The following is a 24957-nucleotide window of genomic DNA, read 5'->3' as shown; positions in this document are numbered from 1 at the left end:
TTTCAAATCCCGTGACCTTTTGCTGTAAGTCTACATCATCTGGGGAATCATATAATAATATATGATCAGATGAACTTAATTGATCCTGGGGGGAAATTTTTCATACAGCAGCAAGATACACAAACTGCAAACGTGATCGGAAGGTCGCCAGTTCGAACCCCGGCCTCAGCAGAATAGTCACATGTCTGTGGGTCCTTGACCAAGGCCCATAACCCCCAGCTCCAGGGGGCCACACATCGGCTGCCCCTGTGCTATCAGCCCTGAGCTATGGAGACCGAGATGGGGGAAGGCAGGAAGAAGATTCCAACTCGTACTCATGCAATGTGATATTGGCGATTAATAAATGTGTGCAAATAACAATTAATAAAGGTCTAAACATATTTTAGTTCATTCATTCATCCATTCATTCATTCATTCATTCATTCATTTTCTACATACATATCCAGTACAGAGTCAGTAAAGTACAGGGAGCATTGAGCTGATATAAGGCAACACAGGGCACAAGGCAGAGTAAAATCCAGGACAGGATGCCAGTCTGTCACAAGGCAAACACTCACACACAGTCACTACGGGCACTTTTAGAGGCACCAATCCACCTAGACCATGTGACTTTAGATATGAAACCAGAGACCTCATAGGAAACCAGTATATATACAGGAAGAACATGCAAACTCTACACAGAGAGCTGGGCCAGATACCAAAACCACAAGCCTGGAGGTGTGAGGCCCCCACGCTGCCCCCAGTGTCTAACAGCTAGAGCTTAACTAGCTCTGCAAACCTGCTGCAGAGTGAAAGACAAGCAGGTCTAATCTCCACCCCTGAAGACCAATTTATTCTTTCAGTATCACACAGGGTGAGGTGACATAAATTTCGTCATGAAGGGATTACGCCAGATATCTGTTGATGATGCATGTTTAGCCCAGATTTTTTGTTTGGTGGAGATCATGCACATTGGTGCATGTCGACTGCACTTGTGTAAGATAACGGACTAGATCTTTCCAGTAGGTGGCAGCACTGACTTTCATAGACCAACCAAAATACAGCAGAGGAAGAAGAATTGTTGTAAGAGGAAGTATCTGCATATCTATTTTTAAATTTTTACTATGCAGGTAATTTATGACTGTCTGCACCCTGAAAGCCACATGGAAAAGGGAAGAATGAAGTGGGCTTGAGGCTGATCTTCACCCCTTATAAACAGAGACCTGCTGCAGTAGCACATGAAGCTGGGTGTTTAGACCCCTCTGACTGTACACACAGAAATGACTGACGGCATCCCGGCTGTCTGCTCACATAACCACCTGTGCTGCTGAAATGACCCCAGTAAGATAAATCATAGGCCTCAAAGAGCATCAAAGGATACAAGGGACAAGGGCATTCTATTTGCACTAACGAAGTCTTTATACTGCTTGGTTACTAAAGAAAGACAGGGCAGTATTACACTGAGTATTTAGATATTAAATCTATATCATCAGTAACCTGATACATGGTAAATTGGTTTTTGAAATATTAGTATAGGAATTACAAATGTTTTGATACAAACACCCAGGGGAGTTTCCAGCTACTGAACAGATCAGGGACTGAGTCAAGTTACCAGGGGTTTGACTTTTTTCTCTTTTGAAGGAAGGTTGGCATCGGGGGTAAAATACTCAGAGCTACAGCCCTGATTGATCTGGCCTAACGACGCCCATGAATACAACCATAGGAATCCAAAAAATATTCAAAATTTCCAAGACAACGTTACACAAGGCAGGTGAATCTCTTCAAAATTGATATTTTGCTATTTCTCCTGACCAGATCTCCATCCTGATCTCCATCCTGTAGCTGACAGTGTGTGAGGAGCAGGAGAGAGATCTCTACTCAGTTCACTGTAATGAGTGACACTCACCTGTGAGCCCAGCGATGAGGAGAAACAGGAGCATCAGAGGATCCATACGTGTGTGTGTCACTGAGCCCAGATCTGTGGAGAGTGACACTCACTTCCTCATCCTCTGTACCTTCACTGTCTCTGTCGTTTCTATTCTTACACACAGCAGGCAGAGTGAACGGGGAGTGGAGACTTTAAACAGGAAGTGACAAAACCACGAGACTGAATCTTTAGCCTTTCAGAAAGTCAGACTATTATTATTACTTTGTAGAGAATTAAATCAACTATCAATGCACAGACTCAATTCACAAAATAAAAAATCTGCATGAATAAAGAAGACCTTGAATTTCTCTGTTTATTCTAGTTATTTATTATTAGTATAATTATCTGGATCCTAATGCTGGAAGCACACAGTGTAAAGTGAGCTAAACCTTCAACAGGGGTGACAGCGTGTGGTGCAGTGGGCTGTGCCTGTAAACAGCAGGTCACAGGCACAAACCCAGCCACAGCATGTCTGTGTGTCCTTGAGCGAGGCCTGTAACCCCCAGCTCCCTGGGCGCCATTGCAGGTGGCAGCCCTTCGCGGACAACTTACTCTACATGGAGCAAGCTGAGGGAGGCGCAAAGACAATTTCCCCACAGGGGATCAATAAAGTATGAATTATTATTATTATTAACAGCATGTAAGTCCATTGCAGGGCACTGTAAGCTGGAGAAATGCCATGTGATCAGAGGAAGCCTGCAAACTGCACGCAGACACAGTCATAGTTTCATTCAAAGCCAACACTCAGGAGTGCTGAGATAGCAGGTGTATCAGTCAGATATATAATATCATGATGAGCTAAAGACACAGAGGGACTTTGAGGAAGCACAGCAAGACCAACAGAAGACATGGGCTCCTGACAGTAAGGCCTCAAGATCCATCATTTCACTGTTGCAGTCCAGTTGCTCTTAACTGCAATTGCAGCCAAAGAGAAAAAAAAAACATAAATCTTCAGCTTGCCTACTTTCCTATGTTAGTCATGTGACTCACAGCCATTTTCTGCAGCTTCACAAGTAAACTGAAATAAACTGCAAGATATAAAACAGTGATGTCACATCCTGCCTGCCATGTCTGCCTGACCCTCCTGTCTCCTCCCTCACGTGACCATGATGGGCTACACCTGGTGCTTGTTGCCCCTCATTAGTCTATGTATACAAGCACCTGTTTGTCTAGTCATTGCTTGTCTGGTGATAAACATCACTTGTCCTGTCAGTCCGTGTCCTTCTTTGTCCTAACCTTCGCATTCTGATCCCTGCAGTCGTGTTAATTTGCAGTCCCTGTGTGAATAGTTTAATAAAAAAACCCTTTTTGTTTTGCCAAACACCTGCCCTGAAGTCATTTCGTCCCATATGTTGTGACAGAATGTCTGGACAATTCAATTCAGTTTTATTTGTACAGTGCATTTTCACATTACACTGTCTCAAGGCACTTTGCATTTTCCTTGCCCAAAGCCCCCGGTGAGCAAGCCAGAGGCAACTGTGGCAAGGAAAATCTCCCTAGAAGACAGAAACTTTTGAGGAACCAGACTCAAATGAGGAGCCCATCCTCCAATGACCGAGGAAGTCAAATGAACGTGAAACAGGTATCTCTGGGAGCTTCTTTCACTTCACATCTCCACCTGCATGCTTTCCCCAGCGCCTGACCTCCTCTTGGTGTCTGAGCCTTGCTCGTAACGATAGTTGGTGGACAATCCTTCAGGACCCTAAGGAGTCTCCCAGCATGTGGGTCGCCCCGCCCATGTGGAGGTCATTCTGGGCTCACCTCCACTATGAAGGAGATATGTCCGTATTGACCCTCCAGAGCCCCACGTCTCGAAGGTGGCCTGGTTTGCCGCTTTCCTGCTGCATGAAGCCACTCAGTCTGCCGCCTCTCTGCTACATGAAGGTGGTCATCCCGCTGCCTCTCCACAGGGTGAAGCAGCTCAGTCTCTTGACTGAGGGTGGGGGCTGGGGGGTGTCCTAGGGAGAGGCAAAGTCAGGTGATGAGCACATTGATTCACTTAATCTGGGCCATATCAACAGTCCTATCAGACTAAGTGCTTTTGTGTTTCTCTCAGCCCCCGACAGACACATGCAGATACAGATGCTCGCAGCCTGTAGTTTCACTACAGAGATTCTTACAGATAAAATACACTTATTTGTGTCTCACTGACCTCAGGTCTGTGTCTGGTGACTGACACTCACTTCCTGATTCTCCATATCTTCACTGTTTCTCTGTCTCTGTCTGTGACCCAGGACTCCTAGAGTCTGTTGAAAAACCCCTCCTGTCTGCTTGGCTTAGACTGGTTCTGCACTCTTATGTTCTGTTTGCGTGGGGTGTTGCCCCTTCTCACCAACTGACCACAAACTTTATCGTCATGCTGCCTTTGCACAGCCCACCTCACCAACATCATCACTTACAGTAATGGCTGGCTGTTTTATTTTCTATGTTTCACCGTGTACATTTATCCAGTAGGACTGTAACGACAACCTAAATAAGCCTAGAATTATGTTATATTGCATCATGCACACATCATCCATCCATCCATCCATTTTCCAAACCACCTATCCTACTGGTTCACGGGGGGTCTGGAGCCTATCCTGGAACCTATGGGAACAAGGTAGGGAACATCCCAGGATGGGGGGCTAGCCTGTCACAGGGCACATTCACACACCATTCACACACACACCATTCACTCCTAACTGGAGTTTAGTAACTCCCATTAGCTTCAGTATGTCTTTAGACTGTGGGGGGACACTGGAGTACCCGGAGGAAACCCCACGACGACATGGGGAGAACATGCAAACACAGAGACTCGAACCAAGGTCTCAGAGGTGCGAGGCAACAGTGCTAACCACTGTACCCCCATGCCGCCCCCTTGCATATATCATCTAGAGTTTATTGCATCATTTTCTGATGCAATGCAGTACTGCTGCCAGGAGGCTGCTGAAGTAAGCTGACGTCAGCAGTGTACTATATAAAGCCCAGTCGGAAAGGTTGAGCATTTAAAATACTTCAGACTTCGTGGGATACAGGTTAGGCTACTGTTACATAAAACTGTTATTACTTTATCCATTTAGTTACAGTACAGAACAGTAATACCGTGGACAATCTTTGCTAAATTTGTAGGGAAGGGACATTTGTCAAGCAGAAGAAAAGTATCACTTCTCAAGTGAAGAAGGCATATCATCTATACTTGGGATTGAAGATTGGCGACCAAGACGAGCCTCGAGCCCCACATATATGCTGTGGTACATGTACAACACAGCTTTCACAGTGGTTGAACGGCAAAAGACCATCAATGCCGTTTGCAGTTCCCTTGGCGTGGAGAGAGCCAGGCAACCGCACAAATGACTGTTTCTTCGCTTGGTTCCTCCTCTTTCCATTGGGATAACGAAGCAAAAGACGTCGAGAATAGTCTACCCCAAGACTTCGTCTGCATTGAGACCAGTTCCACATGGAGAGGGACATCCTATTCCAGAACCTCCAGCAGAATATTCTCTTGATTCAGCTGCTGAGGACGAGGGTGAGCCGACCTGTTCTTCTCCTGGTCCGTCAGCATGCAGTGATCCAGATTTTCACTGTGGTGCATCATCATCAACCATACACAGAATAACACAGGAATTTTGTGATGTAAACAATAATTATTGCAAATTACAAAAAAACTAGAACCAATTTTGCATTTTCACTGTCATATTCATGTTGAGCAAATAAAAATCAATAAAGGAATTTTATCTCAGTAACAAGAATTTTGTAAAAATTTGTTGAATAGTGTTAACTTCCGGGTCAAAACATTTTGTGTAATGTAATTTTGTCATACTGTCTTTAGTATGAAATTCACTCCTGCCTAAATCCCTGACATAAATTTGGAGACAGAATTCCATGTTATCAGGGTATATGAATTTATACACGAGACAGAATAAGACCATTCCTGTATACTGCTGCCACATAGTGGACACAAAGAAAACTGCAGTGAATTCTAAAATTACTGTCAGGATACAATTTAAGCGAGGTACACTACAAACAGGAAGTGACCAATTATACTATAAGAGGTATAACTGTTTTGCATGTAATCAAAAAATTCAATAAATGTCTGTCTGTTCAGCTTATTTGTGATTACAGAATAATGAGAATAATTGATTTTACATCCATGCCTCCTCCAGCTGCTGGTCAGGGCACCAGTTTTCATGATTGGTTGCAGGGGCAGGAGTCAGGGAAAACCAAGGAAGTTTATTTAAACAAATCAAACAGGAAACAAAACAGGATCACACAGGAACAAAAAGGGACCCTAGACATGGACAACAGGAATGCACAACATCAATGATGGAACTGGTCCCCCACAAGACTGGGAAGCAGTTAAATACTGGATTAATGAGGGAGCAAACAGGAAGCAGCTGGGCATGATCAACATGAGTACAGGGGTGGATCTCAATACCAAGAATGCAAAGACCGTACTTGTGGTCTTGGCAAAACTGGTCTTGTGAATTTTCCTTCCAAGCATGATCTCACAAGATCATGAAAACAGAGAACACTATGAGTCTTCAGCTTTTAAGAAGCACAAGCTGACTGATGCCACTGGACATCTGCAGGACAAGGTCTGTCCCCAGCATGACAAACCCCTGGAGGTCTGCTGCCGTACCGACCAGCAGTGTATCTGTTATCTCTGTACGATGGATAAACACGGAGGCCATGATACAGTCTCAGCTGCTGCAGGAAGGGCAGATATACAGGTCAGACCAGAACTGTCTTGTATATATTATATTATATGTTTAAAATGAACATGAAAATGTAAGGTTTTCTGTCTGTTTCTGTGTTAGTGTGTCGGCTTTGAAGACACAGAAATTTAGTTTGGCTATATAAGCTGCAAGGATGATATACAGAAAATTAGTTACTGTGAATTTCCTATTACTATAATCAGTTGCTGTTTTTTCAATGATGCAAAATATCTGATGTTACTATAAAGTGCAAAATGGTCTGACTGAATTCATAATGAAAACTGCTTCAAACAGTCAGTTATTAACTGTGGTCATGCTAACCACACTTTATTGGTAACCACACATTTTAAGTGCGGATGATTTTACCAAGTATCAGCACATACAAAATTACAGTATCAGATCACGCATAGGAAAATGGTTCACGATGTACTGTCATATGTATGAAGTACAGGATAAAGCACAGGACTTCACTATACTTGGATTCCTTTAACAGTAACTGTGGTTTCAGCTTGAAACATATGAAACAGATTATGTGCCACCTTGAAATGCAAACACAACTTACTATGCGGAAGAAAAACAATCGACAAAATGTATTAATTTTCAGTACGCGGCATGCAGAAACCATGCTGTACAATAAACTAGCATATCAAGGCAACACCCCAACAGAAGTAGGAGCATCGGCGGAAAAACACACAGCAACAAAACGCAATTAATTGAACCCATGACTGGAGGGTTAACAGTACCCACTGAGCTATGCCGTGGTGTGGGAAACCGGGGAAAACACACTAGGGACTGAAGGGTAGGACACATGAAGGGTAGGAGACATGAAGGGTGGAGTCGGATGGGTGCTGGCCTTGACTGTACCCCCCCACCAAAGGCGGGAACACTGGGCTTGCAAGGGCACTGCCAGGGCCAGAAAGACTAGGAGAATAAAAGACTTAAAGCACAGAACAGGAGGCGAAAAAAAACCCACTAACGGGAGCTAAGGAACTGGACAGACAGAGCCAGGAGGTGAAATAATGGAGCATGGACAGAAAGGCCAAACACATGGAATTGTGGTAGGACCACCAGATGAGGGAACCAGACAAGAAACAGATCAATGGGACCAGGAACACATAAATTGGGGACAGGATGAGTGACATGAGGTGGGGACTGGGATGGAGTACAGGAAATGAAAGGGAAGGGTACAAAAGGTGCTCGATGTGGGGGCCAGACTCGGGAACAGAGGAGGAAGGCACTGGGTAAAAACAGACCAGGGTCGAAAGGACACTGGAGGGTTTGATAGACCGGGAATGAGACACAAAAAGACAGGGTGAGTTGACCGTCATAAGTCTAAATGAAGGATCTCCTGGGCTGAGCAGCGGCATGGCTGGATCCAGTGGGCGCCTGGGGACGACAGGACAGGAGCAGACGGGTGATGAGGGGACTGCAGGATGGGAACAGAGGGCCGATGAAGAGACTGCAGGACTGCAACAGGAACTAGGATCAGAGGGTATTGAAGGACCTGCAGGATGAAGACAAGGCAGCCCCGAGGGCCCTGCTGGACAGGAGTACTCCAAGGGGACTGCAGGGCTGGAGCAGGAGGGAGACATGAGACCTGGGTCAGGGTGGCTGGCCCAACTCCTCCAGGATTCCGCATCAATACGTACCTTTGCCAGAAAGTTTGCTGTGTCTCTCAGCACAGTCTGAAAAGCATGGAGGAGATTCCAGGAGACAGGCAGTTACTCTAGAAGAGCTGGACAGGGCAGTAGAAGGTCCTTAACCAGGGCTGGACTGGGACAAAAAAAGGGCCCTGGCATTTTCGCTTAGTCCGGCCCACCACAATCGGTCGGACACAACCAACAAGTACACCATCATTGCGGTCCCTGTAGATATGCATATCTACTGTTCCATCCATCCATCCATTTTCCAAACCGCTTATCCTATTGGGTCGCGGGGGGTCCGGAGCCTATCCCGGAAGCAATGGGCACGAGGCTGGGAACAACCCAGGATGGGGGGCCAGCCCATCGCAGGGCACACTCACACACCATTCACTCACACATACACACCTATGGGCAATTTTGCAACTCCAATTAGCCCCAGTATGTTTTTGGACTGTGGGGGGAAACCGGAGTACCCGGAGGAAACCCCACGACGACATGGGGAGAACATGCAAACTCCACACACATGTGACCCAGGCGGAGATTCGAACCCAGGTACCAGAGGTGTGAGGCAACAGTGCTAACCACTGCGCCACCATGCCGCCCATATCTACTGTTCCATTCCCAAAAATTGACTATACATAAGGACAGAGAGAAATGATTGAATAATTAAAATAATCAAATAGCATCATCTAAGTTTTTCTAGAGAAGGGCTGTCGACGGCCGTTATGTGTTTTAAAGGGTTACCATTAGAATAGTCAGCAGAAGTTGCAATTGAATAAGTTAACTCTGCTAACCTAGCTACAAAAACAATGCAAAATAGCTTATGCTGTGTAATTTGACATTAGCTGACTGAGTCGCTAGTGCAGTAACAGACTGATAATATGACAGACTTTATAATAGTGACAACGATTAGTTTGTTTTATTATAATTAGGGGTGGCCATGGATTATTTTTTTTAATCTAGATTAATTTAGAAATTAATCATTTGAATTCTGCCAAAGACATTCAGAATATCTGTGCTACCTAAATAATGATTAAAAGTAACTAGTGTTTCAGGGGGTCGTTAGAGAATGTTTTGTTTCACAGACGTACTTGGTGATTTTAATCCCTTCCGAATCTGCTATGTCTGTGTTTTTCTCTCACAACCTCTGTGATAATTTCCGAATGCGATGTCTTTGATATACTTTTTCATTCTTTCATCATAGCTTGCATAGTATAAGACCCAGCTCCCAACTTAGTGAATAGATTAACGGCAATATATTTTTTTAATCGCGCAATAAGAGAATCGCATTAACACAGCACGTTAACGCCGATAGCGGCCCACCATTAATTATAATATTCATTAATTTAGGTAAATCATCATCTTCCTCGAGGCCCAGCCAGGCCCACACACGCTATCCTGCTGCATCCGCCCTGTTTAACACTCCCTCCCTGTTAAATCATGTAGCTACCATGCTTACCGTTTCAACTACACTCTCCTCCTGCTCACTCTGTCTCTGTCCCTCCTTGACTTCATTGTCAGACACCTGCTCCTCTGCCTGGGTGCCGCCATGACTAGTCACCTCTCCTCCATGTGCTATGTTCACCTGTTTAGTGTTGTCAGGTAACGTTACTGTTGGCTTGGAAACCGAAGCTACAGCACTAAACATGTCGGTTATTTTTGCACATGTTGAGGCATCAACCTCTAGATTTTATTTATTTTTTGGCCCGCAACTTCTCTGCACCCCCCTTGCGCTTTTGCTTCTCCATCCTAAATCCACTGATTTCTGGCTCTGGCCACTGACTGCATCTGACACAAGAAACAGAGGGGGAGGGGTGGAGCCTGTTAAGAGATGATTAGGCCAGCCCAGTGTCAGTATAGAAAATGAACCAATGGGCCGATGTCCCTGCTTTATGGGCCGGTCGTTGGCCAATTAAAAAATATATATATATTCTTATTAAATCAACCAGCCCCCAAGTGCGTCGGCCCACCGGGCATTTGCCAGGTATGCCAGATTACCAGTCCAGCCCTGTCCTTAACTCATCTGCAGGCACTGTGCTCACTGCCCGGCACCATGCACCCTGAGCACATGTGACAGATGTGAAAGGGTATGGAGAAGCTGTGGAGAACATTATGCTGCCTGTATCATTGTTCAGCATGACCGGTTTGGTGGTGGGTCAGTGATGGTCTGGGGAGGCATATCCATGGAGGGACACACAGACCTCTACAGGCTAGACAACGGCACCTTGACTGCCATAAGTTATTGGGATGAAATCCTTGGACCCATTGTAAGACCCAACACTGGTGCAGTGGGTCCTGGGTTCCCGTTGGTGCATAACAATCCCGGCCTCATGTGGCAAGATGTATGCAGGCAGTTCCTGGAGAATGAAGGAATTGATACGATTGACTGGCCCCCATGCTCGCCTGACCGAAATCCAATATGACACCTCTGGGACATTATGCTTTGGGCCATCCGGCCCTGCCAGGTTGCACCTCAGACTGTCCAGAAGCTCAGTGATGCCCTGGTTCAGATCTGGGAGGAGATCCCCCAGGACACCCTCAGTCGTCTCATTAGAAGCATGCCCCGACATTGTCAGGAATGCATACAAGCACGTGGGGGCCATACAAACTACCGAGTACGATTCTGAAATGAAATTTCTGCAAGACACATTACCCAGTCCGTATCTGTATAGATATCCAGCATTATTTTTTCCCATTAAGATCTGATGTGTTTTCAAAGTGTTCCATTTTATAATGTTTACACAAAAAGAGCTTTTACTGTGTTTACATTTTACACATTCTAGAACGTACTTACAGTATGCATTTTATTCTTCTTTGATTGGAAGGTGATGAGATATGACAGAATTTGATGGTCCAGGTTTTCAGCACCATGGACAGCATCCACTTACTGTGTCATTTATAATCTGAAATCACTTTGTCAGAATTCACTGGCCAGGTACATCTACATGTTCACCTGTTTTGGCAATGTGGGTGCATACATTCATAGACAACACAGAACATAAATTAAGAAAAATAGAATAAGTAAAAATAAAATAAAACCAATAAAATAGATGTGAGTATGGAACAAGTATTACTGTACTTAGACCCAGGTCGGTAAAAAATACAGATGGTCAATTTATGGTTCATCCATCCATCCATTTTCTGTAACCACTTGTACTATTTAGGGTTGGGGGGGATCTGGGATGCCCAGGATGGGGCGCCAGCCCATTGTAGGGCAAACTCACAGCTATGAACATTTTGGTAACTTCAGTTAACCTCAGTGGGTTTTTGGACTGTGGGGGGACACCGGAGTACCCAGAAGAAACCCCACAACATCACGGGCAGAACATGCTAACTCCACACACATGGAGCCATTTCAGAGAGTCAAACACTGGTCCTGTGTGAGGTAACAGTGCTGACCACTGCACCACCGTGCCGCCCACAATTTATGATAACTATATTATATATATATATATATATATATAGAGAGAGAGAGAGAGAGAGAGAGAGAGATATGTGCAGACATAGCAGCAGCAATATGCAAAAACTGCAAAGGATCTGGAGATAGTGTGTGGGCAGAACAGTGCAAACAATGTGGGGATAAGCTCAAGCCTGATCAGCATTATTACACATAGAAGTGGCTGTTTAAATCATGTTTTGATTTATGTTTGCTTTGTCAGTTACTGATGAGGTCATTTAATGGGTGTTAAACCAGAAACCATTGGATATTTTCATTTGGTGTAGACAAATAGGTGTATGATGTCTTTATTTTAAATTTTGATCTGTCCTCCGGTGCGGCATGGTGGTGCAGTGGTTAGCACTGTTGCCTCACACCTCTGGGACCTGGGTTTAAGTCTCCACCTGCATCACATGTGTACGGAGTTTGCATGTTCTTCCCATGTCGTCGTGGGGTTTCCTCTGGGTACTCCGGTTTCCTCCACAGTCCAAAAACATGCTGAGGCTAATTGGAGTTGCTAAATTGCACATAGGAGTGAATGCGTGAGTGAATAGTGTGTGAGTGTGCCCTGTGATGGGCTGGCCCCCCATCCTGGGCTGTTCCCTGCCTTGTGCCCATTGCTTCCGGAATAGGCTCTGGACCCCCCGCAACCCAGTAGGATAAGCGGTTTGGAAAATGGATGGATGGATCTGTCCCCTTTTCCCCTTGATTTATGGGCTGCTGTTAGCTGACATGGGCTGGCATGGTTTTACTGTAGGGTGACAAATGAGTGGTCCTGGTTTTGCGTGTTACATCACACTCTGAGAGGCCCACTGATTGGTGGGCCCTGGCTGGGAGGCGTGACCTGAAAACCACAAACCATTTACTTCACGTTTAAAAGATTCTTCATTTTTAATGGTGCTTCCTCTGAGCCAGGGAGACTGTGGTTTATGATTATGACTGAGAAAACTCTGTTCTGCCAGTCAGTAAGGACTCCTAAGAAAAATATTTTAAACCTGAAATGCGAATAATGTGAAATATACAGTAGAGCAGCTGGTTGGATGCAGAATAATAAATGAGGGTTAATGGGCAGGTGAGATGAAGCATTTCATACATCATAATGTGTTTCTTTGTCGGGGCTTGTGACCCGGGACAGTCACTGTTTGGCTCTGGGAACATTCCAGAAAGAAAGAGAGAGAGAGAGAGAGAGAGAGAGAGAGCAGAGCCAGTGCCTGCTACCATGCTGTCAGTGTGGGAACAGACTGCTCTGTCCTGCCCGACTCCCGTGGGTTTGCTGGATGTGTGGCAGGACAGAGCAGGAGACTGGGCATGTGGGAAGGGCTCCAGGCTCCCGCTGAGGCCACAGCAAGAGGGCGCTAACATGGAACAGGCGATGACATCCCGGTTATTACTCAGAAACATAGGCGACTGTAGGCTTTCCTCCCAGGGCGTGAAAGGGGAGAGAGCCCAACCAGTTATGCATCCATAGTAAACATGGTATATAGTCCCAAATACTTATTCTGACACATTGACATTGTCAAATATAACTTTGCACTGTAACTTTATTTAATTTAACTTAATATATAATAATAACATTTTCATCAGACCAGTAGGGGGTAAATTTCACCTTGCAACCTTGGCACAAGTGACATATTCATGAGCACCCCGCACAAGTCCTTAAGAACACGCAGAACACCAGCTAACCTTTTCTCTATCACTTTTTCACCACCATCTTTCTTCCAGTTCTCGGCTCCTGCTTCCTCCCTCACTAACTAAGCCCCGCCCACCTTGGCTGTATCGGCCTGCTTTTCGCTTGATGGAGTTAATCTCCCATCCTGTGGATATGCGGCAGGCATGTTTAACAAGCATTTGTGTTTGTATGTGTGGGAAAGTCATCCCAACGTTTATATCTACAGAGGCTGCTGAATCCCAGGATCCTATAGCTGTAAAATAAAACATGCAGTCAGTATTACCCAATGCATACACTTCAAGTCTACAAAGAGCCTTAAATAATTGTTACTTGGTGGGAGAGCATAATACCCATGAACACCACAGATAAACAATCCCAGTTAAATCTTCCAGTTTTCCCATTGTGTACTTTCATGGTGCTAATTGGAAAATACAGAACTTGGTGTAAAAGAACTCCTGAAGAGTCACTGTGGGAATATTAGCCGGTCAATCCGCTCAGCTCTGCCTGTAAAGTGCCATGAATTTTAAAAGGATTTAATATGCTGTGCACATTTTGATCTGAGCATAGAGCAAGAATTTGTCTTTTCTGATGTTTTTAATTGTTTGTTTATTACTACCCAATGCCCATCCCACACTCCACAGCACTGCATAAAAAAAAATAAAAAATTGACTAATTTAATACCAGCAGTATCACTTTACAGGATCTTGCAGATAGAAGCACACAGGACTGCAAAGTCTCCAGAATCTGTCTGATTTATGGTTCAGGTCATGTGTCAATTTCTCCTTCAGGAGAAGGGCTGATATCTGTGACATCCTCATAAAGGAACATGGGGAATGGACCAGAGAAGCAAAATGCATTTTTGCTAAAAACAATAGTGTCAGGATCGCGGGTGTAGCGATGGGCTGGCTGGCAGGAAGGAACAGGCACGCAGGCGGAATACGGGAAAACTGGGGATTTATTAGGGGATTGAGGGCTAAGGGAATAGCAGGACATCGCTCAGACACTAACATCAATGACGGACAACCAGGCAGGGCAAGACGTGGACTAATAAAGAAAAGACATGGCGAAATAACAAGGAACAGCTGGGTACGATCGGGGAAGCACACGTGGATAATCAGGGGGGCGTGGCACACACGAGGATCAGATGGGCCGGGCATGACAAATAGAGTAGTGAGCAAATTTTAAAATCCCCTGGTCCAATAAATAAAAGAGAGAGGATATTGTAAATTGCTTCTCAAGAATGTCTTGCATTAGAGACTGAACCTCTTTCCAGAACTTTTATATATGTTCACAAGACCAAAACAGGTGGAAAAATGATCCAGCATGTGCTTTGCATTTATAACACAGATTTGAAATATTAGGGAACATTCTATGGAGGCGGGCTGCTGTGTAATATGTCTTTTGAAAAAACTAAACATTTTGTTCATGTATTGAAATCGAGGTATATTTGGGAAAGATCTTGGTACAAACCGTGTTCCAGTCTGCAGGGCTAAATAATACATCCAGGTCATGTTGCCAAATTGGGTTAAAAGCAGCAAAAGACTATGCATTACAGGAGTAAGAAATAAATCTCAGAAATATTACTTGAAATGTTCTGGCAGAGAGTAAGAGATTTTCAAGTTCTGAAAGCTTCTAACATGTCCCATTCTCCTTTAACAGAAAGTCAATAAAGTCTCGTATCTGAAAGAACTTTAAAAAAAATCATTATTTGCGATGCTATAATTGGTCCTAAGTTACTTAAAAGACTTTAGGGAGTCATCAATCAGTAGATCTGAAATATATAACAGATTGTTCAACAAATAAACCAGTGATTCTTAACTGTACATGAAAATCAGGATGTAAAGTCAAAGGTGAATGTAAGGAGAAAGTCCAGGGGATTTTAAAATATCTTTTCTCATCTCTACATAGCAACAAAGTGTAATATGTAATAATATTATCTCTAACAGAGATTGCCTGATGAAAGGTTGAGATTTAAGCAAATGCTGGTGGCTGGGTAAAGACTCCAAACCAATCCATAAAGAATCGTGTTGATTCATCAACCAAGTCAACACTATATTGGACCTGTGCCTCTCCACTACATATTTCAAGTACAATGAATGTTTTTACAGACAAAAACACGGCTGTGCCATGAGTTCACCTGTGTCCCCTATTGTGGCCAATCTCTACATGGAAGAAGTAGAGATCAGAGCCCTGAGCTCGTTCCTAGGGATCATACCCTACCACTGGTTCAGGTACCGTATGTGGATGGTACCTGAGTCAACATAAAAACAGGGTGAGGTGGAGAATTTCACCACACACATCAACGCTGTGGACATTAACATCAAATTCACTCGAGAAGATGTCACAGGCAATAGCTTGGCCTTCTTGGACTGTGCGCTACACATTGAGGAGGACAGGAACCTCAACACTGAAGTGTACAGGAAACCCAGACATGCTCAGGAGGATTTTCAACAAACACGGCATCCCTGTATATTTCAAAGCAGGCAACACACTGAGACAGAAACTGGTCCACACCAAGGACAAGACACACGGACACAGAGCAACGTCGTATATGCAGTTCAGTGCAGTGTGGAATGTACATATCTGTACACAGGAGAAACCAAACAGCAGCTCCAGAAACGCAAGGCTCAACACAGAAGAGCCAGCTAATCAGGACAAGACTCAGCAGTTCATCTACATCTGAAAGTCAAGGGCCACTCCTTTGGTGACCAGGACGTTAAGATTCTAGACCGGGAGGCTGACTGCTTCAAACGAGGTGTGAGAGAAGCAGTTTACTGCAAGATTGAAGGACCCTCGTTAAACAGAGGAGGTGGCCTTAGGCATAATTTATCACCCATTTACAATGCAGTTCTTTCATCTCTACTGAGACGGTTTCATAATCATTCACACCCTGGCCCAGGTGGTCACAGTGACATACATGAAAGCCAAAGGAAACAACAACCCACAGGTGACCATCAAGTATTAACGACTTGAGGGCTTTATAAAGGATTTATAAACCTGCTACTCTAACCAGTCAGGCAGAATTCAGAAAGTCCTCTGGGTTGAAGGGAGAGATGTTTTCAATGAACTAAACAAGTGCAGTTGTCACTGAATCAGCGTTCTTTGGATAACCATGACCTGGATGACTGAGAATCTTCACAATCAACATATTTTTAATTGTGGCAGAACAACAGTAGTGTTGTAAATCAGGCAAGGGTAATCCCCCAGATCTGTTGGTTTGGTAAGTTTATAAAACTTGACTCTCGGGTGTTTATTGTTCCAGGTGTAACGATAAATGAAAGAATTTAAAATAAAAAAAATGTCTTCATGATACAGCATGGGAAATTCTGAAATAAATAGTTTAGTCAAGGAAGTAAGTTCATTTTTATAACATTAATTCTGGCAAGAAAGGAGGTTGGTGAAGATGGACATTTCTTCAAATCCCTTTTAATTCTTTGTACTAAAGGAGAAAAATTAAACTCAAATTCTTGTGCCACCTGTGGTTTTCTAAATTGTCACCTACTAGCAGAAGCCAGTCCCCTGTTTTCTGCAGGCTGAGTAAGTCGATGTTGTGACGGTCGTAGCTATCATCCTTACTGGAGATTCTGCTCTCAGCCTCGCATAAATGCCTTTCTACACTAGTCACTAGGTTATAAAGGTTTGAAAGAGAATGTTTCAGTGAGGTAGCAGACGTCTTTATGTCGTTTACGGCACCATCCATGCCCTCTAGAGGAGTTCTGACAGATTCCTCCAAGCAATTTAAACGAGTGGCCATGGATTTAACCTCCGACAAAATCTGCTCCATAGTTACTGGACTAGCTGTCTGCAGCATACTGACCTCAACAGCCTGACCGTCATCAGCAGTGCATGCAGCTACCTGCTGAGCTGCTCTTCTCTTCCCAATGTGAGAAGGAGTGAACGATGAAAGTGGGAAATTGTGGTGAGCAAGACTCTCTGCAGCATGCAGAAAGATCTGAATTTGTCTAATGACCGAAGCAGAGCAAATTCTTAAAGTCACCTGCCTTTCCTGCTTTAACATTTACATTGTACCATAATATCTCATACCTCATAAAAACAAACCAGATCCATCCATTCACTAAGATTCCAGCTGTTTATTCTGGTCAGAATGGTGGCCATCAATGATCCATATGAATATGAAGATTTACATGTAGGAAGAACCCAAAATGCATTGAAATGTTTCATTTACTTTCTGTTTGTATTTCTGTATAAATATGCTGGAATGTGGAGTAAGAGAGGGTGAGACCCTGTCCCAGAGTAAGTGATCCTCACCTGAAGGCACATCAGTGAAGAAGAGGAGCATCAGAGGAGCCTTATGTGTGTGCCGCTGACCTCAGATCTGTGCAGACTGACACTCACTTCCTGATTCCCTGTAACTTCACTGCCTCCCTTTTATGGGTTTTAAATGTTTAAAAATCATCCATCTATCTTTCTCCCTCTTACCCAGGCTGGGGTCACTGTCAGTCTGGGGCACATCCCAGGAAGCACGGGACACAAATCGGGGGACTCAACACCACACTGAGATCCGAGGCAGAATTCAAACCCAAACCCCAGAAAGTATGAGGCGTCCGTGTTACACACTGATACACCACTGCAGCTTGTAGGATTAATGAAAAGCATCTTTATTAACAGTATGTACGATGAGCCACACAGTCTGTGGTCTGCATTTTAAATAATACTCAATTTATCAATAAGCAAATGTCTAAAATTCTGTGGAAACCTAAAGCTAAAGCTTTTATCATAAAATGTGACATAATGGTAACAGGTCAGCTTCTAATTCCACAGTCAGAGGAGAGCAGGGAGGCAGCGAAATAGCAAAGCTGCTCCAGCAGGGGGCAGTGAAGTGCGCAAGAAGAGCATAAAATTAAAGCCGGAGCCCTTAGACCTCAGTAAATGCTCAACAGTACAAGAGACAAACAGACACTGGCAAATACCTTGAAAATGATGCATATTGAAATAGCAAACATTTTATTTTATACTAAACAAACAGCACAGCTAATGATATTTTTCCATTTATATGAATGAAAAGTGACAATTCACAGACCAAGATAATACCTTACATTTACATTTATTCCATCATGTCCAAAGCAACGAACAAGTGAGGTAAACAGCACATTGATCATACTATAATGTGAGAGAGCTGCATGCTATTTAAATACAGCTCACATCACTGTAAGATGCTCCTGTCTGGTGATGATCACTGCAGTATCTGTGTCTCCCTCACAGCCCTCATCCAGAGCAGCAGCTCCCCACATGTAGAGGAGCCTCTCTGTGTTGCTGCCCCCTACTGGAAAAGGAACAGATAAGCATTAACATCGGCTACATGATTCATCATTTCAGCTTCTGAGGCACCAACACCTTCCTTAGCATTTCAGGCAGTGTGGTGTGTTAATGTTACTGCTACAGGAACCGGAAATGAACCAGAGCAATAGATTAATCTAGGAAACTTCTTTAGTTCACTTTCATCTGCTTTATAATTTGAAGCCGAAGTAGCTGCGTATATGATGTTGGAATTGTGGCTCTATGCAGCGTCAAAGGAAAAATACGACACACATGAAGCATCACAGACTAAATGTATCACAGCTCACGTTAGAGCAGATTCTTCAAACTCACCTCTCTGTGCTTCAGGGTGACTGAGCTGTAGACCGCATCGCTGGCTGGGGTTCTAGCAGGATGGTGTGAAGAACATCTAGAGGACACCTGCTGAGAGTATTTAGCTGCTTACAGTGGAGGTACGAGACCAACCTTTGCACAGAAACCACAAACCCATGAACTCCCAAAACCTCTCCTCCAAATCACTGTGAAATATCAGGGGTATCATGGTACTTCTTGGTACATTACAGCTAATTCTGATACACATGGATCTGAGAGATCAGCTGAGGTGTAGATGTAGCCAGTGAGGACATTATTGATATATGTTTTACTCTCATTGTGATACTCATGCTGAACACTGATTTACATAAAACCATCTTACCTGAGGATCTGGCAGGAGAATGGAGCTGTAGGTGACATTAGCACCAGGCTCCACAGAGGCCTGAGAGAGGAACATGTTATTTGCTTTTAGAAAACATTTTAACTGCAACTTAACAACTGGCTTATGAGAATGTGCCTTATAAAATGCTGTCTGTTCATACAGTAATAACATCACATGTTTGCAGACGGAACGGCATGGTGTTGCAGTGGTTAGCACTGTTGCCTCACACCTCTGGGACCCGGGTTCAAGTCTCTGCCTGGATCAAACATGTGATGTTGCATGTTCTCCCCATGTTGTCGCGGGGTTTCCTCCAGGTACTCCGGTTTCCCCCCCACAGTCCAAAAACATGCTGAGTTGCTAAATTGCCCGTAGGTGTGCATGTGTGAGTGAATGGTGTGTGAGTGTGCCCTGTGATGGGCTGGCCCCCCATCCTGGGTTGTTCCCTGCCTCGTGCCCATTGCTTCCGGGATAGGCTCCAGACCCCCACGACCCAGTAGGATAAGTGGTTTGGAAAATGGATGGATGTTTGGATGGATGTTTGGAGACAGGGGCTACACTCATAAATACCAGCATAAATATGTTATGATGCCAGTTCTGTCTATGACGGCGTATTCATGGTCTGGGTTCAACTAGAAAAAAGCCACAACTCAGCGTTCAAACCAATCACTCCTCACTTCAGCGATATTTACAGAGATAAACTTCTTAATGAGTTACTGGCTGTTAACAGTTTGATTTCTGTTTTTGTTCTTTTTTAAAAGACAAAACCTTGTTGAATTTTCTACAGTTCCTCCCCATATTAAACATGAACTCACTGTTAATTCTGTACTTCCTGCATTTTGGTTCATGGCTCTTTTTTTCTCTACAGGGAAAGAAATGAGAAATAAAGACAAAGAAATTTATTCTGATCACATCACTCACTTTCAGCTGATTCTGTTAATTTGCTGTATGACAAACACACGGTCATTTACTCTTGGTTATCATGTACATATATGTGTAAATGTGTGTCTGTGTCTCTGTCCAGCTGTCTTTGCAAAAGGATAAAAGCATGAAGTTGTATCTGTTGCTTACAGGAGTGCAGAGGGACATGCATCACTGCTCAGACACTCAGGTCACTTACACACCGTCTGCATCAGCAGATACTCACTGCGTTTGTCCCACACTTTCCATGTGATGATGATGATGATCAACAGCAGCACCAATAAGCCCAGTCCTACATACAGAAACAAACTGGACCAGAGAGCTCAATGAGAGGGTGGATTTGAACAGTAAAGTCTTACATGCTTTATAGCAACACGCTAGAGCGTCATCTGTACTATTACACAGGATACATGTGAGAAACAGGAGACAGTAACAAAGAGCATGAAAAGAGCCAGAGAATTTTAACTGTCAGTTTTACTGTTAATGTTGTACATATATTAATATTTATATATTTCCACTTGTACAAATATAGTTTTTATCATATTGTTGTTAATTTTTGCTGCTCTATTCTTGTACTGTCCACTTACTGCCATGACTATGCAAATTTCCCACTTGTGGGACTAATAAAGGATTATCTTATCATCTTATCTTATCTTATCTTTTTTACTATGATTTTAAAGAACATTTTATATCCATCCATCCATCCATCCATCCATCCCTCCCTCCATCCATCTTTCAAGCTGGCCTCCAGCCTTTCCCCAACAGCATAGGGCACAAAGCAGGGGCTCAACCTGGATGTGATGCCATCACAGGGAAATTATAATTAAGGAATAAAAGAAAATCAATGTTCCCATAAAATAACAGAAGTTTCCCATCACTGTGTGATCAGGGAGACGCTCCTGGCTGGACACCACACTGCTGTAAGTGCTGCTGGATGCTTACCTCTGTTTTTCATTATTCCCTCCTTCTTCATCATGTGCCAAGAATGGACAGCAGTGGAAACAAGAGAAAGGATTGTTACATAAAATATAAACATCCCTGTTCCTGGGGGCCACTACAAATTTAGGGCCCCTGAAAGCATATCAGATTGGGCCCCCAGTCTTGACCAATCCAATTATGTTCCTAATTTCTTAGAGCCCTGTCACTTAGGGGTCCACGGAATCATCCTAAATCCCCCCCCCCCCCCCTTTACAGCACCCCTGCCCTGTTCTGTCAGCCAGTATAGACTGTGAAAGGTCATTTCTAAAACTGAAAATGAATAACCAAAATTATTCAATTCAATATCTGTTTTGATGCAGAATAATAAATTAGGGTTGTGAACAAAATACCAGGGCCCTGATAGTGGGCAGTTGAGATAAATAATGTTATTAATATATCATAATGTATTTATGATGGAACTGGGTCAGATATTACAGAGTGTAACTGTAACATTGGCCTTTGCTGCAGTTAGAAACTACCTGCAGACAATCACCCAGTCTGTACACCTTTAGTAACAATTAATCCCTACAAATGTCTGAAATCTGAAGGGAATAAAGTTTTTGATGTATGACGGTAAAAACCTACATGTAACATTTTCCAAACATTGCACACATCATAAATGACTATAAGATGAATATGTCTGTCTGTCTGTTTCCAGTAACTGATGCCTGTGATGTTTTATGAAAGACATCTGACTGGGTGTCTGACCATGAAAATAGTCAGATCTGTAATATTTGTCATATTATACAAATATATCATAAACTAGAAATATGTGAATCCTGAGGCCTCTGTACAGCTGCCAGGTGTAACATGCAGATCAGACACTCATGTATTTAATAAAGACCAAAACCGATATATGATGAGGTCATCAGGCTGTATTATGGGATGTCTCCCTTAGAGGCAATACTGATATGCAAGTTAATTTTCCTGTACATTCATACAGACACTTGAAATTATAGCCATCAAACATACGTAACTGACAGTAAATTAAGTTTCATAAAATTGATATTGAAAACATTTTCCGCGTTAATGTCCTTCCTTTTTACCTGAATGACATGTTACATACTGTGCATCTCATTGGCTACAGTCTGCAGTACAGACATCTTACCCTCAGTGACTGACAGGTAAACCCGTGTTCCCACAGCTGCACCTCCGCTGATCTCCACACCACACCAGTAGGAACCAGAGTCCCCAGGTTTCAGATTGTTCATGGTCACAGTGAAGACTCTCTGGTCAGGATCATCTCTGATTGACACTTCGCCACTTATCTGTGTAGAGTCAGTACGTACTTTGGGAGTACATGAACTCCAGTCACTCCCATTGCACCAGTATTTCACATGTTGTTGATACATGTTGTCATAGAAACATGGGATGGTGACAGATCCTCCTCTCTGTACAGTCACCGTGTTCAGTGTGGACACACCTGCAGGGACAGTATGAAAATTACCCAGCTGATTAACTCTCACTCCCTCTTACACCATTTATACACATATTCACTTGTCTTTCTACTCCTTACCTGGTTGCTGCCACACTTTTGTTGCCAGAGGTTTAGCCATTAATGGCTGTGTGTTTAGGGGACAGCAAATTTAGACTGTTATACAAGCTGTACACTGACTACTTTACATTGTATAAAGTGTCATATCTTCAGTGTTGTCCCATGAAAAGATATCATAAAATATTTAAAAGAATTTGAGGGGTGTCCTCACTTTTGTGAGATAATATATTAAAATATTATTTTCTGTATTTGTGTTAATGTCCTTCCTTTCTGCCTGAATAACATCTTACATACTGAGCATCTCATTGGCTACAGTCTGCAGTACAGACATCTTACCCTCAGTGACTAACAGGTAAACCCGTGTTCCCACAGCTGCACCTCTGCTGATGTCCACACCACACCAGTAGTAACCAGTAGCTCTCAGATTGTTGAGGGTCACAGTGAAGACTGGCTTAACAGGATCATCTCTGATTGACTTGGAGATTGACTTTTTCTTTGGAGAGTCAGTGCGTACTATGGGAGTACATGAACTCCAGTCACTCCCATTGCACCAGTATTTCACATGTTGTTGATACATGTTGTCATAGAAACATGGGATGGTGACAGATCCTCCTCTCTGTACAGTCACCGTGTTCAGTGTGGACACACCTGCAGGGACAGTATGAAAATTACCCAGCTGATGAACTCTCACTCCCTCTTACACCATTTATACACATATTCATGAAGTCAATACCAGTATACTGTAGGCTGCAGTACTTTACTCTGCAGAATATTAACATTTATTTTGAGTGAATGTTGTATTTAATATCACTATAGTTGCAAAAATACGAAAACTGATCAGATAAAATAAAATTAGCCTGCAAAAAACCTTATTGGCTTATAGTTGCTTCTTTATGTCAGCAGCCATAACACATGCAAGTTAGGACCTGGCCAGTACTTGCATGGGAGACCAAAATAAGTAACTGCTGTAAGAGGTGGGTGTGACCAACAGGTTAACCCATCCTGTGGTCTGTGTGGGTCCCAATGGCCCAGTGCAGTGACGGGGACACTGTGCTGTAAAAATGGTGCCGTCATTCAGATGTGATGTAAAACCCAGGTCCTGTATCTTGGATGTCATAAGCGATTCCTCTGCATCTTTCAAAAGAGTAGGGCTGGAACCCGGTGCCCTGGCTAAACTGCCCTTTCAAATCTGGCCTCCTAATCATCCCCAATATCTAATTAGTGAGTTCTCTCCTACGCCTTCACCACCTTATCTACTGTGTGGTGAGCAGAATGGCCACCATTGCATCATCCAGGTGGGGGCTACACAGTGGTGGTGTTTGAAGCGGCTCCCCATTGCTTCCATAATATGGTGCTTTGGGTGTCATGAAAAGTGATATATAAATGCAACATTCATTGTCATACATTATAGTTATTTAAATTTACATATATAGCTCAAATATATGACCCTCCAGCACAAAACCGTACGGAAGTCGCATGGCCGTATGTTTTATATATTTTTTGAGGATTTTTTTGTGCTCTTTCATTTGATACCATAATCCTAATTTTTGACCCAAGTGTAGAGATTTGTGCTGGAAGGTCACAATTATGATGGAAGGTAACCCCCGAGTTCAGTGACACGTGCTGTCTAACACGGCGGGGGGGGGGGACGCGCCGCCCGTACCTCGCAGAGGGTGGGCGTGGCTACACGTCAGGAAAGTGCTCCGGGCGCGAGCCACACGTTCCCCGTCTGCTGATTATCGATGGTCGTCGCGCGAGGAACCGCAGATCTCAGAGCGCGAGGCAGCTTGTAGCGCTGGCGGCACTATAATGTGACTGTTACCCACGTGCTCTGCTCGAGAGCAAAAGGAACAAAGCTCTTTGTGTGTGACCCTACAGCACAAAACTGTACCTTAGCGTCAAAAATTTGAAATTAGGATCATGGTATCAAATGAAAGAGCAGAAAAAAACCTCAAAAAATATCTAAAAATACAGCCATGCGACTTCCGTACGGTTTGTGCTGGAGGGTCACAAATAGTCAGATCTGTAATATTTGTCATATTATACAAATGTATCATAAACTAGAAATATGTGAATCCTGAGGCATCTATTCAGCTGCCAGGTGTAACATGCAGATCAGACACTCATGTATTTGATAAAGAGCAGAACCTGTATCTGATGAGGCCATCAGAGCTGTATTATGGGATGTCTCCCTTAGAGGTAATACTGATATGCAAGTTAATCATTCTGTAAATTCATAGAGACACT

General features: G+C 43.6%; 1 protein-coding gene and 1 long non-coding RNA gene across 3 annotated transcripts in view; both read right to left on the bottom strand.

Moving 5' to 3' along the window:
* LOC125739920 (uncharacterized) overlaps nt 1–24957 on the bottom strand; it is a 645903-nt gene that overhangs the window by 158178 nt on the left and 462768 nt on the right. The window lies entirely within an intron of this gene.
* Nucleotides 17953–21098, bottom strand: LOC125739939 (uncharacterized). 2 transcript variants are annotated; one of them, XR_007397397.1, is made up of 4 exons: nt 20464–21098; nt 20132–20178; nt 18959–19048; nt 17953–18632 (listed from the first exon to the last, which is right to left on the bottom strand). It is a non-coding gene; the product is annotated as an uncharacterized LOC125739939 (long non-coding RNA). The 2 variants fall into 2 exon arrangements; XR_007397398.1 differs by having other exon boundaries at nt 18959–19045.

This window comes from Brienomyrus brachyistius, chromosome 4 (genome assembly GCF_023856365.1).
Source record: "Brienomyrus brachyistius isolate T26 chromosome 4, BBRACH_0.4, whole genome shotgun sequence".
NCBI lineage: Eukaryota > Metazoa > Chordata > Actinopteri > Osteoglossiformes > Mormyridae > Brienomyrus > Brienomyrus brachyistius.
This window is presented reverse-complemented; position numbering and strand designations above follow the sequence as displayed.